The sequence below is a fragment of the Lemur catta genome, chromosome 10 (genome assembly GCF_020740605.2).
Source record: "Lemur catta isolate mLemCat1 chromosome 10, mLemCat1.pri, whole genome shotgun sequence".
NCBI classification, from domain to species: Eukaryota; Metazoa; Chordata; class Mammalia; order Primates; family Lemuridae; genus Lemur; species Lemur catta.
Genome location: NC_059137.1, coordinates 83,480 through 109,304, shown reverse-complemented (window position 1 = coordinate 109,304; position 25,825 = coordinate 83,480). Strand labels below are relative to the sequence as shown.

General features: G+C 37.6%; 2 long non-coding RNA genes across 7 annotated transcripts in view; one reads left to right on the top strand and one right to left on the bottom strand.

Moving 5' to 3' along the window:
• The window catches only part of LOC123646484, a 59,673-nt gene extending 46,901 nt beyond the window's left edge, over nt 1-12,772 (top strand). Inside the window, exons 5-7 of one of the 4 annotated variants that reach the window (XR_006737921.1) lie at nt 830-2,536; nt 3,750-4,579; nt 12,756-12,772. This is a non-coding gene — a long non-coding RNA (uncharacterized LOC123646484). Of the gene's footprint in view, nt 1-829; nt 2,537-3,749; nt 4,769-7,125; nt 7,449-12,755 lie in introns of those variants that run through there. The other 3 variants (XR_006737919.1, XR_006737920.1, XR_006737918.1) reach the window with 3 other exon arrangements.
• Nucleotides 1-25,825, bottom strand: part of LOC123646483 — a 28,387-nt gene that overhangs the window by 666 nt on the left and 1,896 nt on the right. Inside the window, exons 1-2 of one of the 3 annotated variants that reach the window (XR_006737916.1) lie at nt 17,533-17,636; nt 6,326-6,460 (exon numbers count right to left, since the gene is read on the bottom strand). This is a non-coding gene — a long non-coding RNA (uncharacterized LOC123646483). Of the gene's footprint in view, nt 1-6,325; nt 6,461-7,858; nt 7,882-17,532; nt 17,637-25,825 lie in introns of those variants that run through there. The other 2 variants (XR_006737917.1, XR_006737915.1) reach the window with 2 other exon arrangements.

Sequence of the window (25,825 nt, the reverse complement as noted above, 5' to 3'; positions counted from 1 at the left end):
AATACTTTCCATAGCAAAATAATAAAACTTGTGAAAGAAGTTTCCCTTAGGTATATATTTTTAAAGATTTGAATTATTGAATAAATCTCAGCAGTGATTCTGTAACTTACAGCACCTTTCCTAGTTTCTTGGATACAGCACTAGCAGTTCTTTTAAAAAAGGAAAATTAAAAGAAAATGGTAAAAAGGACTCAGAACACTCTTTCCTGGGGAGGTATCATGGACCGGTACTGCTATGAACTCTGAATGTTGGATATCATCATACTTAGGTGGAATAAACATCTAGAATGAACACAGATACATTCTCCTATTTTGTTATTGAGATAAGAAGATTATTATTAGTTCCAATTAGCCGGGCATGGTGGCGCATGTCTGTAGTCCCAGCTACTCGGGAAGCTGAGGCAGTAGGATTGCTTAAGCCCAGGAGTTTGAGGTTGCTGTGAGCTAGGCTGATACCATGGCACTCACTCTAGCCCAGGCAACACAGCGAGACTCTGTCTCAAAAAAAAAAAACAACAAAAAGATTATTATTAGTTCCTAAGAGTTCAATCAATTATGAGGATCTGAGGCTTAACTACTTTAAAAGGCCACAAATTCTACTCATGGAATTTCCTTTTAAAATTGCAATGTAAGTCTTACAACATTCAGGATCCTGTATTTGATGATGAGATTGCTGTGGATTTTGAGGTGTCCAGTGTTATATACAAACATGAAGAACATGCCTTGGGTTTGTTTCTGCTAAAAGGGATTTTTTTTATTGCTTTTAGCTCTGCTTTTGAACTTCAGAAAATATTTAGTGCCTTTAGCAACAAATTTTTTGTTTTTTAAAGATAAATCACAAGATTGTTGTCAGCTGGGAAGATGGTGGAGGTAACAGTTTTAAACTCGCCCCTGAACCTCCTAGACAGAGTTACTGGAAGAGAAGCAAACAAAACAAAGCAAAAGGCCCTGGGACAACATATACAGTACCAAAAAAATTAAGTGATAAGGAGTCCTGTGAATCCCAAAATTTGAGCAGTCAGGACAAATCTGCAAAGCTACAGTTGCAATCGGTACTGACAGCTACGGAGGACAAGGAGGGACACAGTGGGGAATCTAGGGGAGCTGAGCACAGGAGGACCAACCTTGCAGCTGCAATGGACAGGGTGAGACACCCTCACGTGAGACGATTCACAGTAACGCACGGATCCATGGTAAAGTCCTCAGGAGCTGGAGCACGACAGTCCTCTGAACACCCAAAATTAGGCAAAGCTCCCTTCCAGGACAAAGCCCCACATTATAGATAAGTGTGAGGAATTAAAATATCAAATACTACTGGAGTCAGTTAAAAAGACCTTTAGTATAAGAAAGGGTGGTTCAAGGAAAAATGGGGGAAAGATAGAGAAAAACCTAGGAAATCTCAAGAAATATGAGGCCATATTTTTAGCACTTCACAAAACTGTCATAAGAAGAGCATTAGAGCCATAAATCTAGTAAAAGGATTCAGACCCACTTCTACCTGCTACAAGTTTGGGAAAACAGATTTTCACACCAGAATGACAACAGGAAGGACTGCGGCTCACAGGACAGAGTGACACCCTTAGATGAAGGCATGTCAGAAAGATATGCCTGCAAAACAGAAGAAAACCAGGATCCACTGTTTCAAGAAATGAGAAAAGACATTAAGAAAATGATATAATAGGAATGCTGTAAATCAGAATTAGAGAAACTCAGGAATGGGTTAAACATTTGAAGTAAATGGAAAAGAAATCACTTCAGAAGTGAAGTCTAAACTAGAAGCTACACAAGAGTGATTATACAGCAGATAATATCAGATAAACATAAGTTGCAAAGAATGAAAAAATTAAAAATCAAAAAGAAAAAAGATGAAAAGAATTCAATTGAAAATTACAAACAGAAGACAGGAAAAGAAGACTGAACACACTAAGACAGGCCTCAAATAATATAAACTAAATATATATAATAGTAATATAATCTTAACTATATATAATTTTGTTTCTTATTCTCAAATAGCTGTGTACATAATGTTGCATAAAATATTGACTAATTATATGATATTTTAAAATTTTATTGTTCATGATATCCACAATTCTCACCATGTCAGAGAGGAGGTAAGATTTTAGATAGAAGAGATACATAAAACCCAGTAGCCATAAATTTCAATGGAAAATATCAGTATGAATTAATGAGGTGTTTTTATCTTTTAAAAGTATATTGATTTCCTAACTCTGTCCATTCCAAGGCCTAGAGAGAGAAGACAGTAGCAACACGGAGTGGCCAGAAAGTACTCTTGAAATACAATTTCAAACTAAAAGAAACTGGAGCCCTTGGAAGAAAGCAGTGGTTTAGGATGTGTACAAAATGGGCCTTAAACCTTGTCACCCGAGAAAGCAGGAACAAACTTTGGGATCCAACACAGAGGCCCCCACTGGTCAAAGATGGGAAAACCTCAGCATCAGAAAGGATTTTGTCAAAGAATGACAACTAAAAGAAAAAACCTAGCTGGTTACCACTGAAGGATGCTATTTTGAAAACTGGTAAATACATAAAGAGAAGGAATTAAACACTTCTACTTTTCGCATGTGAACCATACCACAGCATAACCAAATAGCAGATAATGGGAAGCCTATGTCCTTACGGAGGCATTCCAGTTAGCAAAGGAAAGAAAATTAGATTACCACCATTTTGCAATTCTTAATGAATTACTGGATCTAGCATCAATAGCTACATATATCACAAAACGAGATAACTGACACGTGTGCCTCCTGAAAACACAACTTTCTGCAGCCTGTGCAACAGCCTCGACCCACCCCACAGCCTCTGGACCAACCATCAATTTCCGGGAAATACAGAGGACTGAGCAGCAGGTCAAACTGGACCACAGAGCTGCGATCCTCAAAAGCCAGACTACGAGAAACCAAATGACCCAGTTTCCCCAATCAATAAATCCCAAATGAAAGCCACAACAAAAAAGATGGATGAGAAATCCACAGATCAAAACAGAAACAAGCAGAATGAAGCCATTATACCAAAGTAAATGATAATGTTTAGGATGCAGGATGCAGGATAGCCTAAGAGGGAGTCACACCAACTCCCATAACTTTGAATGCATGACTAAAACTATGTAGCTTTCAATTTTTTTTTATAATGGAGTCAGCAGTCAAAATAAAGAGTGAAACTTAATGACTACATATGCAATCCTAACAATAATTCTTCTGCAGCCTTCTGTAACTTCAGCCATTTCTAAAGTTTAAAAGACACCTCTATGTTGAGACTTACCTGTAAATAAGCAGAACAACTTGACTTAAAATGAATCCAAGGCTTGAGAGTACAGAATAGGCATATCAGGCTTTACAGCAAAAGATCAGAGTGCCTGTCCTCATCCCACGCCACTTCCTAACTGACCTCAGGCAAGCGCAACAGGCAAGAAAGTTGACGTTAACCAAGAAGCAAAGGCACTGGGTCAGGCAGTTCTCTGCACAGTCCCCCCTGGAGCCAACTGTCCAGCAGGGAAATAGTTACAACTGTGACTGATGTTGGGAAAAAAGCACAGAACGCTGAGACGTGAGCCACTGCGATGGGAGGAAATATGACACAGCTCTCAGAGGGGACGAGGCAGAGGACACACGGGGAACCCCTCCTGAGCACTTAACCTCCGATTTTCTTCCTTTCTTTTCATCTATCTTTAGATGACACTAATAAAACTAAGACCATTTACTAGGTAAAATAAATTTATTGATATTTAATTAGGAACTATGGACCTCACAACATGAAGGAAAATAAGCCTTGGCATCATTTAAGGCTATACCGATGAAGCAAGGAGAGAAAGGAACACTTACCGACAAGCCGAGATACAAAAGGAGAAGGTGTGTGCAATCCTGTTTAACAACCTTCGCATCTTTTGTCACAGTTTAACTTGCGCACACACGTACACACATAAGTGTTGCGATAATCCAACAGACGTCTGCACCCGGCACTGTGGGGTTAATTCTCTGACTCCCACACAGCAGGTGGTCACAATCTAACAGCAACATTCACTATGAGAGTCTGACAGCTTCCTAGGGAACATCCCTAGAGCTTCTAGAAGGATGCTACACGTGAGATCTAGAAAGATGCTACACGTGAGAAAAAGGAATAGTCTGAAAAACTGAAATGTTTCAGTCAAGCTTACGTGATTTTAATTTTTAAAAACAAATCCAAAGAACAGTATTTTATTTCAGCGGTCTTCTATGAGCAATTTGATATACAAAAACTGTTTTCTTAAAAGTCTCAACCATAAGAAAATACTTTTTATTCTTTGAGATTTCTTTAAATGTTTTTATTATCAACATCACCTCTCTGTAATTTGTATTTAGCTACCACACCTCAAATTATTTGCTTTAATTAAAACTATAATAATTAAAACAATGTACTATTTATTTTATTCTTACTTTTCATACAGTATTATTTTGTTCCTTCCACTAACCTACAGGAGCTAAGAGTTGAACATGGTCAGCGTCAAAGTATTCTGAGGGTGAGTGTAGAGTCAGAGCCACACAGAGCCCGAACCCTTTCTCCATCTTCTGTTCCTTCCCTTGCAGGTAATTTTATGATCTTCTTCACCAGAATACAGGGAAGGGACAAAAATATATGGAATTCAATTTTGTTACTTATTAACAAAAGCCAACAAAAAGTGTTTAAGTGAGCTTTTGTAAATTATCTGTTTCCATTTTTACAAATAGCATTTAAAGAATATGGAGAAATAGGTATAAAGAAATTTTATCTAAATTAACAACAACAACAAAAAAACCAACCTCCAAACATTTAAAAAGATAAATTTGACTTTTTTTTTTTTTGAGACAGAGTCTCACTCTGCTGCCCAGGCTAGAGTGCCATGGCATCAGCCTAGCTCACAGCAACCTCAAACTCCTGGGCTCAAACAATCCTCCTGCCTCAGCCTCCCGAGTAGCTGGGACTACAGGCATGCGCCGCCGTGTCTGGCTAATTTTTTCTATATATATATTTAGCTGTCCATATAATTTCTTTCTATTTTTAGTAGAGACAGGTCTTGCTCTTGCTCAGGCTGGTCTCAAACTCCTGAGCTCAAACAATCTGCCCACCTCGGCCTCCCAGAGTGCTAGGATAAATTTGGCTTTATTCCTTTAAAAATACCCAGAGAAACAAAATAAAACCAAGTTCTAATTTTAAGACATCCTTATAATTAGTATATAACAAGTAAATAGAAGAGTCATGAATTAGTTTGATTTTTTTTTTTTGTATCCTGAATCTTTGTCTACCAATATAAATAGCATTACAAACTGGGGTGGAGAGGAAATTTCTTTTTAAAAACTGAGTGGTTTGGCCAGGCGCAGTGGCTCATGCCTGTAATCCCAGCACTCTGGGAGGCCGAGGCGGGCAGATTGTTTGAGCTCAGGAGTTCGAGACCAGCCTGAGCAAGAGCGAGACCCGTCTCTACTAAAATAGAAAGAAATCATATGGACAGCTAAAAATATATATAGGAAAATTAGCCGGGCATGGTGGCGCATGCCTGTAGTCCCAGCTACTTGGGAGGCTGAGGCAGAAGGATTGCTTTGAGCCCAGGAGTTTGAGGTTGCTGTGAGCTAGGCTGATGCCACGGCACTCTAGCCTGGGCAGCAGAGTGAGACTGTCTCAAAAAACAAAAAAACCAAAACCGAGTGGTTTATTTAATAATTTCTAAAATATAGAATGAAATTGTTAAAAATGCTGTCAGTGGGCTATGACCTAATACAATTTTGCTTTGTTTTGTTTTGAGGGTCTTTGAGGGGCTCTGTGGCCCTGGTTAGAGTACAGTGCCATCATCATAGCTCACTGCAGCCTCCAACTCCTGGGCTAAGGTGATATCCTCCTGCCTCAGCCTCCCAAAGTGCTAGTATTACAAGCATGAGCACACAGCCAAGATGTTATTTACTTACTGCACATACCATGCTTGTCCTGTATTACAATGAGTAATGAACAGTATACTATTTTTAGACAGCTTCACTACATAAAAGCAAATGATTAACTAAAATCCATTTTAATAAAAGACCTAAATAAAGTTACCAAGAGTTAAAAATTCTGATAACTGCAAAACTATTATAAATAGTACATACTGATATTTTACTTATCTAATATTTATTTTATAAACACAAGTTGCTTGTGTATGTTTCTATATTTGTTTTTCTAACAACTATATACTCCTGCAAAGAAAGTGACTTCAGTCCTTTGTAATATATGTTGATTAGCATAATAAAGTATTTTTGGACTTTTCCCCCAAGGTCTCACATGAAATTTTACAAGGATTTTTTTGTCTGTTTAAATTTACTTACTTGGTAATACGGTCAATGTTGGCAATTTGCTTCTGGTTCCGTATAATCTCAATGGCTGCCCAAAGATGCTGGATAGCTTTTGTATCCGCCTGTCATCTTTTTGTTAAACGTGCCATGAGCTGTTTACTTCTTTAGCTGTAGTAATACAAAAAAACATAAGGGAAAAAAAGATTACAAATTGAATTATTATTAACACAAGCGAGTAACATCATCAGTGCCTCTTGACTACTGATCATACCAAGGTAGCAGGTAGCTCTGCCAACTTTCTGCCTCATTCCCTACCATCCGCCTCATCACTTTCTTCATACAAGTTACCATTTGCTTCGTTACTTCATAAAAAGTGAGAGTCTAAAAATGAAAGGGTTAAGGTTTTCCCAAGGAGAACAAATGGCTACCTTATGCCAACATGTTTTTTTAAATAAATTTAAGTTTTATTCTAATGCACAGAAATATTACAAGACAACATTTATCAATAATGCATTGTTTGTAATTTGATCAATAGAAAATGGAATTTAAATGCCCTAATTGTTTGTACTTTGTTTTATTATAATCATGGCTTAAAAAACCCAATTGTATATGCATATATTGATAAATGAAAGCATTTCAATAAAATAAAACCATGAACAGAAAATGCAAAAAGTATTAATAGTTACTTCTGGGGTAAGATGGGAAAAGCTGGCAAACAGGATACCAGAGGGCCACAAATTATTAGGAACAATCATATTCTTGAATAGATGTTAGTTTCAGGGGTATTTATTACATTATTAAGAAACAACATTGCTATTTTATTCAAATTTCAGTATTCTGGATTAACAGAAGAAAACAGTCACCCGACCTCCAGATGATTTTCCACCTGTGCCTGGCAAGACTGGGGAAAACCCTGGGGCTACACTCGGGTGTCTGATGACTGAGGGTTTCACAGAAGAGGCCTCTTCTGACTCAGCTTGGAGGGACTCGTCTGTTAGGAACAGCATGAGCCTAGGAAACCTTCACCACGAACCTTGTGTTAGATCATGAGCCCCAGCATTTGGGAACAACTGAAACATATCTCTAAATCTTACAGATCATAATACTGTTTAAATTCTAGGCCTTAAAAATACAGTAAACATTAAAGCTTCTGGGATTCCTAAAATCTCCTTGCCCGGACCTTTCCCGTCCCACAAGGGAAGAGAATGAGCGAGAGAAGCTCATTCTCAGCACTTCACTGTATTCCATGATTGCAACGGAGCCCTGTGAATCTCCTCTTTCCCCACCTCCACACTTCCTTTCACAGCCCCCTCAGTCTTCCCTTTCCTTGACAAACCCAAGTAAACCCCACAGTTCAACCAACTGTAGATCAAAAATATTTGAGAAAAAAATTGTATCTGTACTGGACATGTACAGACTTTCTTCTCTTGTCATTATTCCCTAAACCATGTAACAACTATTTGCATAACATTTACATTGCATTAGGTATTATAGGTATTATAAGTAATCTAGATATGATTTAAAGTAGATAAGAGGATGTGCATAGGTTATATGCAAATACTACACCATTTTATATCAGGGACTTGAGCATCCATGGATTTTGGTACCTATAGGAGGTCCTGGACTGAATCCCCCACTAAGGAACAAGGGACAAATGTATATGTTTGTATACATGCACACACATACATACATATACACATAAACACAAAGATGAGTATACCAGCAGCAATGAGCATGCCAGACATCCAGACTTTGGTTTCTAAATACTATTCTCCTCAAAAGGAACCAGAGAAATGGCTAATTTCAGGGCTCAGGCAGGGAAAGTATTGAATAAGCCTAGAACATCATGTGCCATAAAGTATGGAAATTCCCAAAAGATCATGGAGATATGTCAAAATGACACTGGAGCTAACCAAGGGGCTCCCACTGGCTAAATCTGGGACAATTTGAACATCAAAGAAATGATATAATGAGAGCAATTGTCTATAACCCATTGAATAAAATAGGAACCTAGGAGCCCATACTGATATCAATTAATAAATAAATGGGGGGTGGATACAGAGGCAGGAAAGCTTTCCCTTACAATACAAGGTCAACTAATAAATGTAGAACGATGATGGAAGGGATGATTACCATTTGGTAACCCTTATAATAATTGTTTTGGTCAAAGAGTAAAACTGGATACTAACATAAATGGGTGAAAGTGTGATCAGGAACAGGATTTTTACATAGTCTCAAAATATCTCCAGACAATATTTATTCATTAACTTTCCATTGCAAAGTGTGGCAGATATCATCTTACCAAATGATAAAAGTAAATGTCATCAGCAATGGGACAAATCAACATCATGTGCCTTCTGATAGGATGCATTGAGAAGAACACAGCATCACTTCTGTGGTATTCCTGCCAAAAATGTATGTCCTGAGTACATTGGTGGTATAGTGGTGAGCACAGCTGCCTTTCAAAATGCATGTCCTAAATCCAGTCATGAGGAAACATCAGGCAAACACATACTGATAGACATTCTGCAAAGTAATTGGCCTGTCCTCTCCAAAATATCAAGGTCATGAAAGGAAGGAGAGACTCAGAACTGTTCAAGATAGAAGGAAACTAATGAGACATGACAGTTAAATGCAACATGTGATCCTATATTGGATCCTGGATCTATAAAAGACTTTATTGGAGAAAATCAGTAAAATTTGAATGAGGTTTGTGGATTAGAATGTGCTATTATATTAATTTCCTGATTTTGATGGGTATAATGTGATTCATGTAGAAAAGTGTCTCTATTTTTTAGGAAACAGACATTGAAGTATTGAGGGGTCCTGTGACATCATATCTGTGACTTACTGTCAAATGGTTCCAAAAAAAATTACTTGTATCTACAGAGAAAGAGAGAGTGATAAGGCAGATATGGTAAATTTCTAACAACTGGGAAATCAGGCTGAGGGAACACAGGATATCTTTGTACTGTTCTTGAAACTGTTTTGAAGAGTTTAATTATTTCCACTTTAACAGTTCTGAAATATTTTTAATAACCCTATTGTAACATCCCCTTCAGCAATTTAATTCAAGATCAGTATAAAATAAGAGCATGAAGCTAATAAGAAATAAGTCATGCACAAAGGAAGAGAATTTATAAAGATAAATAGATAAGAGTTACTAAATATATTAAGACCTATGAATCTTGGATGCTATTTTTTAATTACATACTAAATTTTACTGTTAAAGAGCCATGGGGGGCCAGAAAAGTCCTAAGAGGTCTTTTCTTCATATATTTTTATGTTAGGATCAAGAATAAAGTACAATGATCCCAAGAGGATTATGTATCAGAGAGTTCTTCTGGAGTTAACTCATATAAGGTTTTTATTTTATTTCGTCATAAAACAAGTCAAGCAAAAAAAAGCCTAGCTCTCTTTTTCTGCTGTGACAATGGGTCTGGTCGTCATCTGTGGCATACGTATCACACTCTGTAAACCTGTATCTTGCTCTTGCCCTATAATCCTATCTTTCTCTCCTCAATAAACCTCATTTCCATGCTTGCCTTACAAAAAAAAAAAAAAAGCCTAGAGAAAACATCACCAGGACTTAATTTTGGACGGGGAACGAGGGAGAGGCAAGTCTCAAGGACAAAGCTTCCATTTCTGGCTTACACGGGGTACTGAAGTAAGGACTGTGGGATGAAGACTAAGTTTGCAGAAGGCAGTGGTGTGTGCGTGTGTGTGCTGAGTTCAGTTTGGGGCAGACCAAGTTCAGACGCCTTTTAGAAATCCAAGGGAAGATGCCAAGCAGCTATGTGGAGATACACCTGGGGAGTTCAGGAGAGCACATGCTGAAGATCTGTGAGACACCCAAGAATAGTAACCAAAACCATAACTGCAGATTTGACTTCCCTAGGATAGAATATGGCAGAAAGAGACCTAGGCCCCAAGAACTAAGAGGAAATCCAGGAGAGCTATCCTATAGAAATCCAGTGAAGATAGGGTTTCAAAAAGTGCAGAGTATCACTGAAAAGTCAAAAAGCAAAAGGAACTGAAAAGTCCACTAGATTTAGCAAACTGTTGGTCACTGGTGACTTTAGCAAGAGTAATATTATTTTGTTGAAATAATATTGTTCCAAATCGGATCAGGGTGGGTGAAGGAGTGAGTGACAGGTGGCGAAACTGAAACAGAAATAGAGCTCTTCCCAGAAGACAGGCTGAACAAAGGGAGGAGGCAGATGGGAAAGGACCTGGAAAGAGATGAGAAGGCACAGGAAGGTCTATGGTTATGCAAATTTTATCCTCATTTTAATTCAAATACGTACGTATGATTTTTCAAAAATCAAACAATCCCAAACCCTGTACCTCTATTGCTGCTACCCTACAGCAATCCCTGCCCTCTATTTTAGTTTTGTTTTTTGGTACTTACCTCTGTATTTATAAGCCCTACCCTTACCTACTGACGTCCTACCTCAAGTCAATTAATCTCTTCCACATACACCCACCCCCAACAAAAATGCACATACACTATCCTTCCTCTTATCTTCTCAATAAAGTCATACCCGACTTTCTAATTAAACCAGCATTCACTGTTTTTATTTATCATTTATTTATTTATTTATTTATTTATTGACAGAGTCTCGCTTTGTTGCCCGGGCTAGAGTGAGTGCCCTGGCGTCAGCCTAGCTCACAGCAACCTCAAACTCCTGGGCTTAAGCGATCCTACTGCCTCAGCCTCCCGAGCAGCTGGGACTACAGGCATGCACCACCATGCCCAGCTAATTTATATATATATATTTTTAGTTGGCCAGATCATTTATTTCTATTTTTAGTAGAGATGGGGGTCTCGCTCTTGCTCAGGCCGGTCTCGAACTCCTGACCTTGAGTGATCCACCTGCCTCGGCCTCCCAGAGGGCTGGGATTACAGGTGTGAGCCACCACGCCCGGCCCAGCATTCACTGTTTTAACTACCAGGACAACGTGCTGACACTCACAACTGCTCTGAACTCTTATCGCATCTCCAGTGCCCCAAGACCCAGTCAAGACATTTCCCCAGACACAGAGCAGGGCAACTGTGGGCTCATCTCCTCTATTTACTTCCTCTCGGGACTGCAGTCTTATACTGTCTATTGCCCAGTGCCGGTAAACAATAGCCTCGTGTATTTTACCCAGTTTCATCATGGATGGTGGGAATGTAAGTCCATTAGCAGTTGCTCTGCCATGGCCAGAAGTAGAAGTCTAGACTGTTTCCTAGTACCCCTGTTTCTAGAAGGGCATCACCCACTTTCAAGACAGTGTAAATGAGAACTGTTCTCATTTGCCCTTTTCAGAAAACACACCTCAAGGCTTTTGCAGTATAGAAAAAGGTAGCGAGCTGGCTGCAGGTGCTAGGGAAGGACTCTGCGCATGTAACTACTACAGACTGGGAGAAATCACCCCATTCTCAGCCCTTTCACTTCCCCACCCCCAGAGGGACCTGGTGCCTCTAATTCTTGAGATTTCCATGGTTTTGAGGCTCAAACTGGCATGTTCCTTGACCTTCCCTCTCAGGCACTTACCTTTCCTGCTAAATCAAAAGACACTTCCACCACCTTCTTTCCAGTTTCCAAAATGTCATCTTTTCTACACTCTAGTCTAGCTCATTCTTTTTGTCTCTATATATGGATTCACACACACACACACACACACACACACACACACACACACACACACACACCAACACTCATTTCAATAGGGTTTCAGGAAAGAATGCACATTCAGTTAATCATGTTTCAACAAAGGATTCATTTCAAATACTAAAGGCTTCAAAATGCTTGAGATCCTGTAAAAAGATTCAGTTGAGAGGATGAGGTTGACTATATAAGAGAGAAAAGACATACATAAACTTTTTTTAAAGCCAGAAGATCAAATTCAAGCCAGAGAAAACATAGTTTTTAATAAGAACAAAAAAAGTATATCACATGCAAATTAATAACTTTGGCCATATTTGAAAAAATTTATTAATATTTATAAATCTAAAGAATCCTAAGGAAAATAATTATCTTCTCCTAAATAGAAATTCAGGAATACGCCATAAAATTATTGAAATCAATATAAAAGAATAGTGAAAAGAAAGTATTCAATTTTCTCCTGCTTAATCATAAAGAGTGGGGAACTATAAAGGGCTTCTCTGTTAGCCTCAAGTATTTGATGCATAAAAATGTCCTATGTACCTATACAACCTGCACTGTACCTGCCAGAGCACAGCACAGTTCCCATAAGAGTTAGTTTGTTTTGACACTTTCTTTACATTCTGTGGGACAGAGACCCTACACCATTCAGCATGGGATCCAAGCTTAACATGGAAAAGTCTGAATTTAATAATTCCAAAACACTGTACAACACTGTATCCTGGGGAAGCAAATAAATCCATATAAACAGAAATTTTGGCTGCAGATTGCATAATTCAAATTTTTGCTTTCTTTCTTTTTTTTTGAAACAGAGTCTCACTATGTGGCCTGGGCCAGTGTACTGTGGTGTCATCACAGCCCACTGCAACCTCAGACTACTGGCCTCCAGCGATTCTCCTGCCCCAGCCTCCTGAGTCGCTGGGACTACAGGCGTGTACCACTACACCTGGCTAATTTTTCTATTTTTTGTAGAGACAGGATCTCGCTCTTTCTCAGGATGGTCTTGAACTCCTGGCCTCAAACAATTCTCCCACCTCAGCCTCCCAGAGTGCAAAGATTACAGGTGTGAGCCAAATTTTTGCATTCTGAACATGTCAAAAACACTATCACATACAAAAATGACCTAAAGCAGTTTTGCTGTCTACACATTTCTCCATAAAAATGGAAGTCTACAAAAAATCATAAATTATGGAAGAGATTTGAGTTGTAATAGCTTATCAACAATTTACTACATTAAAAAGATGAGTATATCACGTTAATCTAAAAATTTTAGAACTACATTATGAAACCTAGGCTGTTAGTTTCTCTACTTGCTATAAATTATTTTGGTTTTATCCAAAGTGGGTTATGTGTCCAAACCTAACAAATATTAAGTTACAAACTTCCTCCATTAAAAACTCTAATATTTTACACTTCTAATAGAAAGCAGCCTATAAGTATATAAAGTTAAAATTTCAAAATGTAAAAAATTCTTTATTCACAGGAAGGAAAAACTCTTTCATAAGGAAGAATGTCATTTACAAGCAAAAGGGAGTAATAATTATTAGTGACTATTCATTTCTGCAGGGACAGAAAGAACTAGAAGGAAGTTAAAAGGTGTTTTTTTTTTTACATCTTGTCACGTAAAATTATGATTAAATATAACATAAATATCTCCCTATTCAGCAAAGATAAACAAGTATTCTCATAAAAATATAGCTAAGAGCTGAAAATATTTGCTGTTAGACAACACTACTAATTTTGCATCATTTTGCACTCCACGTTGTTGGGCCAGCGAAGTTTTTTGCCAGTGATCTAAATCAATACTGCAATTGGAAGTTTATGGAATTATAAGCATAATACATTGTATTTTTGCGATAACTTTCTGGTTTGTATTGATTAATGATGGTCATTTCTAAAGACTTTTCCTAAAATGTTTTTGAATACTTAAAAAATAACTCTATTACTATCAAAGAAAATTACTCTCAGTTGTCTATAGCAATTCATATCAAAAGCACACCTAATTTTGTTTAATGGACATTAAAGAAAATAGGAAAAGGGCCCAGTTCTATTAAAGTGCGTATTCCCGTTAGTGGGAAGTGTAAAATTTTGCTTATTTCAAAAATTAACCTAGAATCATTCATCCAATGTTTTTGAGCACCTACTATTTGCTAAGCACTGCTCTAGGTACTCAGGATATAGTGGTGAATGATTCAGAAAGGTTCCTATACTTATATGGCTTAGTGTTAATATTTGAGGCTATTGGGGGAACAGACAATAAATGTGAAAACAAAAAGATGATTTCAGATAGTGACAAGTCCTGTGAAAAAAAGAAAAGAAAAGGAAAAAAACAGCAGGCAATGGGGAGTGCCACTTTAGATTGGGTGGTCAAGGTTGCTGTGGTGGTCATCAGTGTTGTTCACTAAATACTTCTAGTTGTCCTAAGCAACAGCAGTATTGCACTTGTAAAGGAAAATCAAAACCTCAGGACCCTCCAACTCCTTATGCCAAAAGGGAAGGTCAAGCCCAGATGCTGAGTCATGCAACGCCCTCTTGCAAATGAACAGCTGTTACTAACACTACTAGCCAGATTGCCACAGAAAGGTAAAAGGCTTCAGGCATCTACATGGACAGTTCCCACAGATCATCCATAAGGACACTGTTTGCTGGCCTCCCATCAATGAGGACATGCAAATTGTAACTTCCAGGTCTGCAGGCTAACTCTAGCTCCTAAAACTAAAGTCCACTTTGATTCCACACTAATAATGTGGATTACAAGTTTATCTTCCCAAGTGCAGAACAGAGACAAGACCATTCTTTCTTCCAGCTACCCAGGGACATCTGCATAACTGATTCTTCCTTTACTCCCTTTTCTCTTCAAACATTTACCTAATCTTGTGTAAAATGAAGATTTCCTGGCACTAACACAAGAATGTCACCATTTGCATCATGGCCCACCCTCTCCCCTTTTTTCTTTCTATATGCCCTCACTCTTTAAATACTGAGTTTCCAAATCCCTCTTCAGATAGCACAGGTGCTTCTGTGGTTTGTCCTTGAACTTTGGCTTCGTAACCCTCCACTGATTGAGATCTTTGCCTGGCCACCTATTTGGGTTGTCACACTTCCCCACAACCCTAAAAAAGTGATTTATGACACTTGGCATTTGAAGATTCATGAATCTTACTCTGATTTGCTACGCTTTTTCTATATACCACGGGCAATGGCAATGCCCCAATGGTGGCTGCTGTCAGCCTCCTACCAGAATGAGGACCATTCAAGGCAGAGCTCCCACTAACCCATGATGGATGGGTAGAATGAGCATGACCCATTTTTTGAACCACTGAGGTTTGAGGTTGCTTGTTTCAGAGCACAACCTAACCAATCCTGCCTATCATAGAAAGTTAGGGAGATCATAAATGAAGTAAAACTTAAATGATGAAAAAGAGCTAGACACACCAAGGGGAAAACACATGCAAAGACATAACTGAGAAAGGACAGCGGAGGGAGTGTGGCGAATAAGGAGAATCAGTATGAAGGAGGTGGAGAACTGTACTCAGATCAGGCCACGCAGGATTGAAGGCAGACTGTGGGCAGCTTGGGCTTCATACCATTTCGATAGGTGAGCAAGGTGGGGATTTTAAGCTGGAGTGGGTGGGATGGGCATCGGGGGGCTTTTAAGGGAAAAGCTACCTAATGAATCATGAACAGGTAAAGTCCCTTTCTACCACCAAATTCCAGTTGCCTGATCTCAGGCGCAGACAAGAGACCAAACAGTACCTTTCTGGAGAAATTAAATGATCCCAGAGAAAGAATTTTCAGACACTGACATTTGAAGGAACCTAAAGAAAAAGCCATCTATCTGACCACCTGACATCCCAACAGTAAAACCCACACAAAGAATGTCCAACTAGCTTCCCAATGTCTCACTCATAAATACAAACAGACAGCCAGGAATCACCAGACATTTGAGACCAGCTTCTCCACAAAAGAGAGAAAGAGGCCATATGGAGCAAACAGAATACATATAATTGATATCATGGAAAAGTAAGAAATGGAATCGCACGTATAAACCATAAATACGATACTCTAAATAGAAATATTCAAAAAACTTTAAATATGATAAACAAATTCAGTAAAAGGGTTAGAAAATAAAATTGAGGCAATCTTGCACAAAGTAGAAACAAAAGACAAGAAATACACAAATAGGAGATAAGAGAAAAAAACTTTGCGATACAATATCTGAATAACAAGAGTTACAGAATGAAAACGGGAAAAATTATTCAAGAAAAGTACCTGCCAATGAAAAATAGGCATCTGCAAATGGACAAAGACCATGAAATGCCCAGCATATGAATGGAAGGAAGCGCAAAGCACATCCACCTGGAAAGTCAAACACTGGTGGTACGAAGAGGAGGTGAAAGGCTCCGCAGGGTGGGTGACAGGAGAGGTCATAAAACAAACTGGTATCAGATTTCTCAGTAGCAACCTGGAAGCTAGAAAATCATGGAGAATGCCTTTTAAATTAAAAAAAAAAACAGAAGTGGAAGATGAAGATGTGACTCAATTGCCACAATCATAGGATAAAACTTTAACACATGAGAAGTTGCTTCTTATGAATGAGCAAAGAAAGTGGTTTCTTGAAATAGAATCTACTCCTGGTGAAGACACAGTGAACATCATTTAAATGACAACAAAGGATTTAATAAATTTAATTGATAAAGCAGTAGCAGGGCTTGAGAAGACAGACTCAGTTTTTTTTTTTTTTTTGGAGACAGGGTCTTGCACTCTTTCCTGAGCTAGAGTGTAGCGACATCATCATAGCTCACTGCAACCTCAAACTCCTGGGCTCAAGCCATCCTTCTGCCTTAGCCTGTTAAGTAGCTTAGACTACAGGCACATGCCACCCCACCCAGATAATTTTTCTATTTTTTATAGAGACAGGGTCTTGCTATGTGGCTGAGGCTGGTCTTAAACTCCTGACCTCAAGAGATCCTCCTGCTTCACCCTTTCCTATGACTCAAAATCCAGAAACAAAGCAAGCGAAAGGCTGAAAAATGGGACTACCACCACATACACACAAAAACACAAAAAAACCCCACAAAACCTAAAAACAAACAAGCAAAATTAAAACCTTTTACATGTCCAAAATACACCATAAACAACGCAAAAATATGCATGACAAATGGGATAGGTAAAAGTAAAAGAAATTTTTGCAAGTTAAATTATGAATTAAGGGTTAGTATCCTTGGTATGTTAAAAAAAAAAAAAAGAAAGAAAGAAACTTCTAAAATTTCAGAAAAAGCCCCAAAAACCCAATGAAAAAAATGAGCAAAAGATACAAACAGAAAACACAACACAAAAGGTCAAGTTATGGAAAGACAATTTCTCTTAGAGAAGACCAATTTCTAAACTACATCTAATATAGCATTTCTATTTAATACCTATCAGACTAGCAAAACTATAAACAGGGATTCTCATATAGCAGTGGTGGGAACAGAAAATGTCCCAATGTTTATGGAGGGGAATGTGGCAATAACCACCAAAATTACATATGCATTTTCTCTTTGACCCAGCAATCCCACTGGCAAAATCACAAAATGATATACATACACATTCATGTCTTATGGCAGTATTTGTAATAGTAAATCCACAAGGAACTGGTGGAATACAGTGCAAGGCATCTACACAGTGGAATGCAAACAAACTAGAAAAAAGAGATCATATCATGTCAAAAGGCAACCAAAGAAAAAATTTAATGGATAAAATGGGCTACGTCAATATTAAAAACTTTTGTGCTTCAAAGGACACCATCAAGAAAGTGACAGCCAAAGAATGGTCAAAAAGACCTGCAAATCCTACATCTGATAAAAGACTTCTACTCAAAACACATAAAAGGTTTTTACAATTCAATATAAAGACAACCCAACTAAAACATGGACAAACGATGTGAACAGACATTTATTCAAAGAAGATCAACAAACAGCCAATAAGCACAAGGATGCTCAACATCATTAGTCATTAGAGAAATGCAAATGAAAATCACAATGAGATGCCATTCCCAACCACCAGGGTAGCTATAGTCAGGAAATCCGGACAATAACAAGTGCTGACAAAGATGAGGAGAAACTGGTATTCTCATACATTGCTGGTAGGAATGTAAAATGGTACAGCTGCTTTCAAAAGCAGTTCAGCAGTTCCTCAAAAAGAAAACAGAGTTGACACGTGACCACAGCAATTCCACTTCTATATATATGCCCAAAAGAACTGAAAATATATGTCCACACAGAAACAGGTACATGTATATTCATAGCATTATTATTCATAATAGCCAAAAAGTGGGAAAAACTCAAATGTCCATCAACTGATGAATGGATAAACAAAATGTGTTACATCAGATGGAATATTATTGACACAATGAAACATTATTCGGCCATAAAAAGGAATGAAATAGTGATACATGCTACAACATGGATGAACCTTGAAAACGTTCTAAGTAAAAGAAACCAGACACAAAAGGCCATATATTATATGATTTCACACATATAAAATGTCCAGAATAGACAAATCCAGAGACAAATAGTAGAATAGTGAGTGCCAGGGGCTGGGGTGAGAAGAGAATGGGAGACGACTGATATTGCATCTGGGGTTTCATTTGGGGGCAGTGAAAATGTTCTAAAATCAGATACTAGTAACAGCTGCAAAACCTTGTAAATATACTAGAAACCACTGAACTGTATATTTAAAGAAAAAAGTCACTGGAGCCAATTTACATGTCACTTTGTTCAAGTGGGGAGTGAGCAGAGGATTATTTTTGTAGCTTCTATTTAAAATTATCAATTTACAAAGAATTTTCAATGATTCCTGATTTTTCCATGTGTCTCCCCTTCCTTTGCGACTTTCCCCCACCCTCTAGGAAAGTTTCCATCATTGTTACTGTTACCATTAACTTTTAAAAGTATCTGTTATGGACATTTTTCAAGCACAAAAGTAGAGAGAATTATATAAGCCTTTTGTGCTACAATAGTTCATTAACATGTGCCATGTATTTTAAATCTAAATTATTTTCCTGAAATTGCCAAGACCCAGGCCACAGCCTGAGGCATGGCTAATCACTCAAACCTGCCAGGATGGTGCTGGGCCAGTCATGTAACACTTTCAGGCTAACTTTGGGTGAATTCTGGCAAACTATTTCCTTCACTCACAATGACATTTCTCAAATTTCCCCTTCACTATCTTTGAAGATAGGATGGGCAAGGTAACTAGTGACCATTACATCACCTAAGGAGCAGGGTTCCATAAAAAAGGAAGTGAAAGAGTGAAAACAATGCACGTCATTAGACTGTTTCAGCTTTTGTCCTTTCTCACAATAAAGTGCCATTCTCCTAAGTGATATAATGTCTAGTTAAAGGGTAAGGCTTGATAAAGTATAAAATCCATCCCCATATACACTAAAACATACCCAGAATGTAGAGTACAAATATTTAAAATGTAAGGTAACTGAATATATTTAGTTATACTTTACTAGTGTGTTGCTCTTCCAAATGTAAACTATATTTTTAAAATAATAACCAGTTTACTGCCTTGAAGCAGTTCTCAGGCCACAGTGCAGGCACAGAGAATCCAAAAGGAGTCTGAGGACTGAGTTGCAGAGACAGAGACCAGAGACTGAAGTGGCCAATTTTCAGTTTAGCCTTTTTTCAGAGAATTCAGATTTTTCAAAGCCAATTATTTTCTATGATTAATACTTCAGATTCTTTTGCTTTCCTATTATTTACAATATTTAGGATAATTCTATGAAATGGTACCTACTTAAGAATACTGACTCACAATAGTATAGCCACCTAACATTTTCTACTCTGTTCAAGATCAAATTTTATAAAAACTGAGAAGACAGAACACTAACACCACTGGGAATCCAGCCACCTGGGGAAGGGCCATGTCATGCAGTGGGAGAAGCAAATAAAGAACATGGACCAGACTCTGCTGAACACCCTGTCAACAGTGCCAGCCCAGGGAGGCTTCCCTGTCACTTCCCAGATGTCCCTCCTCCTTTAAAACCCATCTGCCATGCACCTTGACTTTGTGAAACTGGTGGAGAATTATGAACCTATATTAAAGAGGAATTAAAGAAACCTGTGGAAATTATCACAACTGTCTAGGTCCTAGGATCACTATGAAGCCTCAAAATGCTTGTATGAGAAATACAGTTAGTGAGGAGTGAACACAGATATTGTCCAGTAGTGGCTGAAGCCACAGTAAGTCTTGCAGCTCAAGGACTTCTTCCCAGGGCAAAGGAAGTAAGTAATCTTCTAGAGCTCAGCTGAAAGACTTTGAGTCTCCTCCTCTGTATGGCCATACCCACTGAACCACCTGTAGGTGGAAATGCCACCCCCAATCTGAAGGGACAGGAAGAATCATCTGAAACCCAGACAAATGCCAGGGAAAAGAGGGGGCTAGCCAGAGAGCAGGGCAGAGCCTGGAAAACTTTCTGAGGTTGTCTCATCATGGACTGCAGATGTGACCCCAAGACGGCTGGTCTGACTGCCCTAGGGAAAGGCTTTCAAGCTTTTCTGATTTTCGTACAGGATTATGAGGAATCCAGAGCACTGAGGGCAGAAGGGGCAGGAACACCACACTGCTGCTTTTCAGTCCAATTACTGGAATGCCCAGACATTCAAACTGGATGTCAGCCTATCTCCTGAATATTACCTACCTCAAGATATGGTACGTATTTACCTGTGATTATAGCTATATCTGAGCCCATCAGGGAACATCAGTCAATGATACTTTTGCTATCCATCTTACCTAGCAACACAGTAGCATTTCCGAGGAACCTGAAAAGACTTAAGGCTTTCTTCCAGGATGCACTTATTTTTCAGGTTGTGTTTTTTCCCCCCAGGTTGTTTTGATTATCGTCTTTTTTTCCCTAGGAAACTTAATTGATCTGATTCTTGAAAGAGAATTTCTGAGATTTAGAGCTAAAGGTCCCAGGGTACACCATTTTCTATAATCTATTCCAAAAAGAAATATTTAAAAAGAAAGCATGAATACCACTTAGAAAAATAAAAAATTTGAAATGTAAACATTTAAAAAAGTGTAACTTTTAAAACTTAGAGCTTAGATCCATCCCCAGAGATTCTGGTTTAATGTTTTTATAAAACAAAATTTAAAAAGCAATTTAGATGCTCAGTCATGATTGAGAACCAGCATGCTAAATATTGTTTCTTCCTAATGTGACTTGTGTAGCACTGTCACCTAAAATCCCAAAGAATTCATTTAAAACAATACGGTACAAATACTACTGTAACTAAGGCTTACAATAGTACATTTTTAATCAGCATTTGTCTGAAAATGCAGATGAACCAAGAGAAAGTCTAACTTTATGTTAGAGTGCTGGTCATTTGGCTTTTAAGTCACTTGAAAGTAACTGGGACTGGCCGGGCGTGGTGGCTCACACCTGTAATCCTAGGCCTCTGGGAGGCCGAGGAGGGTGGATTGTTCAAGGTCAGGAGTTCGAGACCAGCCTGAGTGAGACCTCGTCTCTACTAAAAATAGAAATAAAAATTATCTGGACAACTAAAAATATATATAGAAAAAAAATTAGCCTGGCATGGTGGCACATGCCTGTAGCCCCAGCTACTCAGGAGGCTGAGGCAGTAGGATCGCTTAAGCCCAGGAGTTTGAGGTTGCTGTGAGCTAGGCTGACGCCAGGGCACTCACTCTAGCCTGGGCAACAAAGTGAGACTCTGTCTCAAAAAAAAAAAAAAAAAAACAAAAAAAAAAAACAAAGTAACTAGGACTAAAACTAATTTTATTTGAATAGTCCTTAAAAAAAATAAAATTTAAGTTTCAAATGATTGAAATGGCAGTTTCTTGCCTGAAACAAACCAACATGAATATTAATCACAAGTAAGAGGCTTCTTAAGATTGTGTAGAACATATATGTGAAGAGTGGTAAATAAGTAGGTATTTCAAAAGAAACATTTCAGGTATGTTGATATTAAGTGATATTAAACTTGGTATTTCCAAACATATAAGAGAAATGATAAATTATAAGTACAGTAGAAAAAAATTACTTTAGACTTTATATTGTCTATAATTTAAAAAGACAACATCTCTAATGGTAAATACACCTCCTCCCAAAACCTATTAAATTTGCCATCAATGGAAACCCCAAATAAATTATTCTTATTTTTTGACTGGAAAGTTAAAACGGGCATATTTTATATTAATTGGGGAAGTGCCCCATGTCAAAATTCATTTGAAAATTAAGGACTTGCTCTCTCAAACAGCATTTTTCAGATGCACTTTTGAGATACGAAAAACAAACAATAAGCAAGTAAATCAAGAATCTACAAAAAGAGAAAAGTAAAAAATTCATAATAGCTTTCAAGTTCAGAGAGCTTCTCTATACTTAGCCTTTGTTAAAAAATTTCTTTTTAAAAATCTTTCCATAGCTATCAAATATGAGAAAATCATTTAATAACCCACTGGAACATTGCTATTGATGGCTGTCAGGATGCTCTGGATCTGTGGATGCTATAACTCACTTGGTCTGTTACTCTCTTCACCACATGCTTCTCATGAAAGGGTATTTTATTTTAGATGACAGTGCACACCTAATGGAATTCTGAAGCCTTAGCATTTACCACAGCTTTCAAGAAATTAGCTATTTCAATCTAAATTGAACTTATCCAGTAGAAGGCATGTTAAAAGATTCCTCAAGACAATGACTTCCCCTTTGAAGACAAGAATGCTTTAATGTTGGAGTTAATTCCAAGTGTTTTCAAACATTTTTCTCCATTACATAAGTATTAAAATAAAGATCATAGGTCTCCCCACCTCCACTGCTCCTGCCTCAAGTTATCTTTATAACATGAGCTACCATAGTGACAGCAAGAAAATGAGCCAATTACCCACACTTGTTCTTAGATTGCCAGCTATCATCACCAGTGAAACTGGAATTAACCAGAATTTTATGTGAGGAATGTTTTGATTATCAGGAGTTTCCTAATATCCCTGCCTTTCCACCTTCTGCTTCTGTAGGTAGAATGAGCATAGTTTTTACATTTTGTTAATATTACATACTTTTGCAGACTTATAAAGATACATTGGGAAGATGAAGGCATATCAGTACAAAGACCCAAGAGGTTGATGGGTTTTAGGGAGACAGAGTAGCATAACATACTACAGGTTTGGTAGTCATCATACACATGGATTGAAACCAATTTGATTATCTCTGTGTGAACTTGGGTGCCAGCAATTTAACTGTGTCTCTTCCCTTATTGTAAAATCGTTGTAACAACATTCCCTTCATGATGCTGTTGTGAAGACTAAATGGAAAATATACATTGCCTAGTATGGAAGATGCTCAATGATGGACATCTTTAAAAAAAGACCGTAGTGCCACAGGCACTGTTTGTGATAAAACTTAGCTTGCTAGAAACTGCTTGCAAAGTGGACTTGCAAAGTGATCTAATGTGCATGGTCAAATTAAAATGTATATAAGTCAGATTCTCTTGCTATAAACCATCGTATCTAACTGAATTTTTTTAAATAGTATTTTTAATTCCACTTATGAGAATGTGACAAACTCTCAACAGAAATCCATTGAAAAATATTTGTATATCTTGCTTTTATGTCCATATGATAAATGCTTAAACTAAGAAAGAAGATCCTACATTCTTTGAATTATATTTTAAATTTATTTAACATACAAGCTGACCAAACTGGAAAAAAAAGCACTAAAACTTTTAAATGGGTCTATGTTTCACTTAAATGCTCAGATAATATCTGGAGAACATATGTTTGATATTTAATACAGGTCTACTTTTTAACAGAGTACTGTAAAAAATTAACATAAGAAAGTTGCTTTTAGGCTTGGAGTGGTGGCTCATGCCTGTAATCCTAGCACTCTGGGAGGCTGAGATAGATGGACTGCTAGAGGTCAGGAGTTCGAGACCACCCTGAGCAAGAGCGAGACCCCGGATCTACTAAAAATAGAAAGAAATGATCTGGATAACTAAAAATATATAGAAAAAATTAGCTGGGCATGGTGGCACATGCCTGTAGCCCCACCTCCTTGGGAGGCTAAAGCAGTAGGTTTGCTTGAGCCCAGGAGTTTGAGGTTGCTGTGAGCCAGGCTGATGCCAGAACACTGTAGCCAGGGCAACAGAGTGACACTCTGTCTCAAAAAAAAAAAAAAAGAAAGAAAGAAAGAAAGAAAGTTGCTTTTAAAAACCCGCAGGTGGGCCGGGCACAGTGGCTCACGCCTGTAATCCTAGCCCTCTTGGAGGCCGAGGCGGGTGGATCGCTCAAGGTCAGGAGTTCGAGACCAGCCTGAGCAAGAGTGAGACCCCCGTCTCTACTAAAAATTGAAAGAAATTATCTGGCCAACTAAAAATATATATATAAAAATTTAGCCGGGCATGGTGGCGCATGCCTGTAGTCCCAGCTACTCGGGAGGCTGAGGCAGTAGGATCGCTTAAGCCCAGGAGTTTGAGGTTGCTGTGAGCTAGGCTGACGCCAGGGCACTCACTCTAGCCCGGGCAACAGAGTGAGACTCTGTCTCAAAAAAAAAAAAAAAAAAAAAAAAAAAAAAAAAAACCCGCAGGTGGTTAATACGGTAAAATCTCAAAGTTACAAATTAGAATAAATTTTAAGTCATCAGTGGTAACACCTCACAAATAATCTTAACTCAAATACAATGTATCTTACTTCAGATTCTGTTCCACAGTACCCTGCACTTACTCTCTTTTGTTACACTTTATTGTGCTTCCTTCAGTAATTGTGTTACTCTGAACTATAAACTCTGTAATGGCAAGAACTCTCTTATCTTGTTCACCTCAGCACCTAGCAAGTGTATGGCACATAGCAGAGTTCCAATAAATAACAATGTATTAATAAATGAAGTTAAGACATTAAAATTGCATATATTCTACTTGTACAAAAATGCAATTTTTAATGTGATTTTATGAAAGATTTAATTATGAAGCAACTTGAACTATAAAAGCATTTATTTAAAATAAAACTAGCTTAGCTACTATACTTATTATTCAGTTTAAAAAATAAAACTTTGTGTACAAGTTTTCAGCAACACATTTTCCAACTAATGTATAAGATAATGTGATCTGGAAATATATCACTCTCATCTCTGAAGAACACATAGATAAGAGTCTATATGACTCCTTTAAAACTCTGATGCAACAGTATTCTATTACCCTCATCATTTCTCTTTTTAATTTTACATAAAGACAAACTTTTAGCCATTTATGGAGCAAACACTCTGGACAATTGCTGATGTTACCAACTTTAAGTGCAATCTGCCACATACCCAGTGCAAACGTAACTTTCCAATGACTTAATAGTGTGAATAAATTACTTCAGTGTTTGCACATAAGGGTATTTCTACTGCTATCTGATCAAACACATTTAAAAGATCTTACCCTGCACCTTAATTGTGAAAATACATTCCAAGATGCTAAATTTCCCCTAAAAGAAACCTGTGTTAAAAATCAGAATACTACTCTGAAATAGAAAATATACAAAAAACAAAGATTAACTAAATATCTAAATAATTTGTTGAATTGAGTTAAATATCTAATTTGCTAAATTTCCCTCCTAAAATATGTAATGGATTATACAAGTACTAAAAAAAATTCCAAATAATTTTTATTTTATAGACTATTTCTTTCCATTTGTAACTAATTTTGATATTAAAGCTTATATAGCATTTTCACAATACAAACTAAATAACTTTTTATGAATTTCCTACAGAAAAAACATAACAGCAGGTACCTACACACACATAAGCTCTTTCTTTAAAGCAATAATTCATTTCTGTATGTTTTAAAAATTAAAGTTAAGCCGTGATTACTCAAAAAGACTATTTTATTGAGTATTT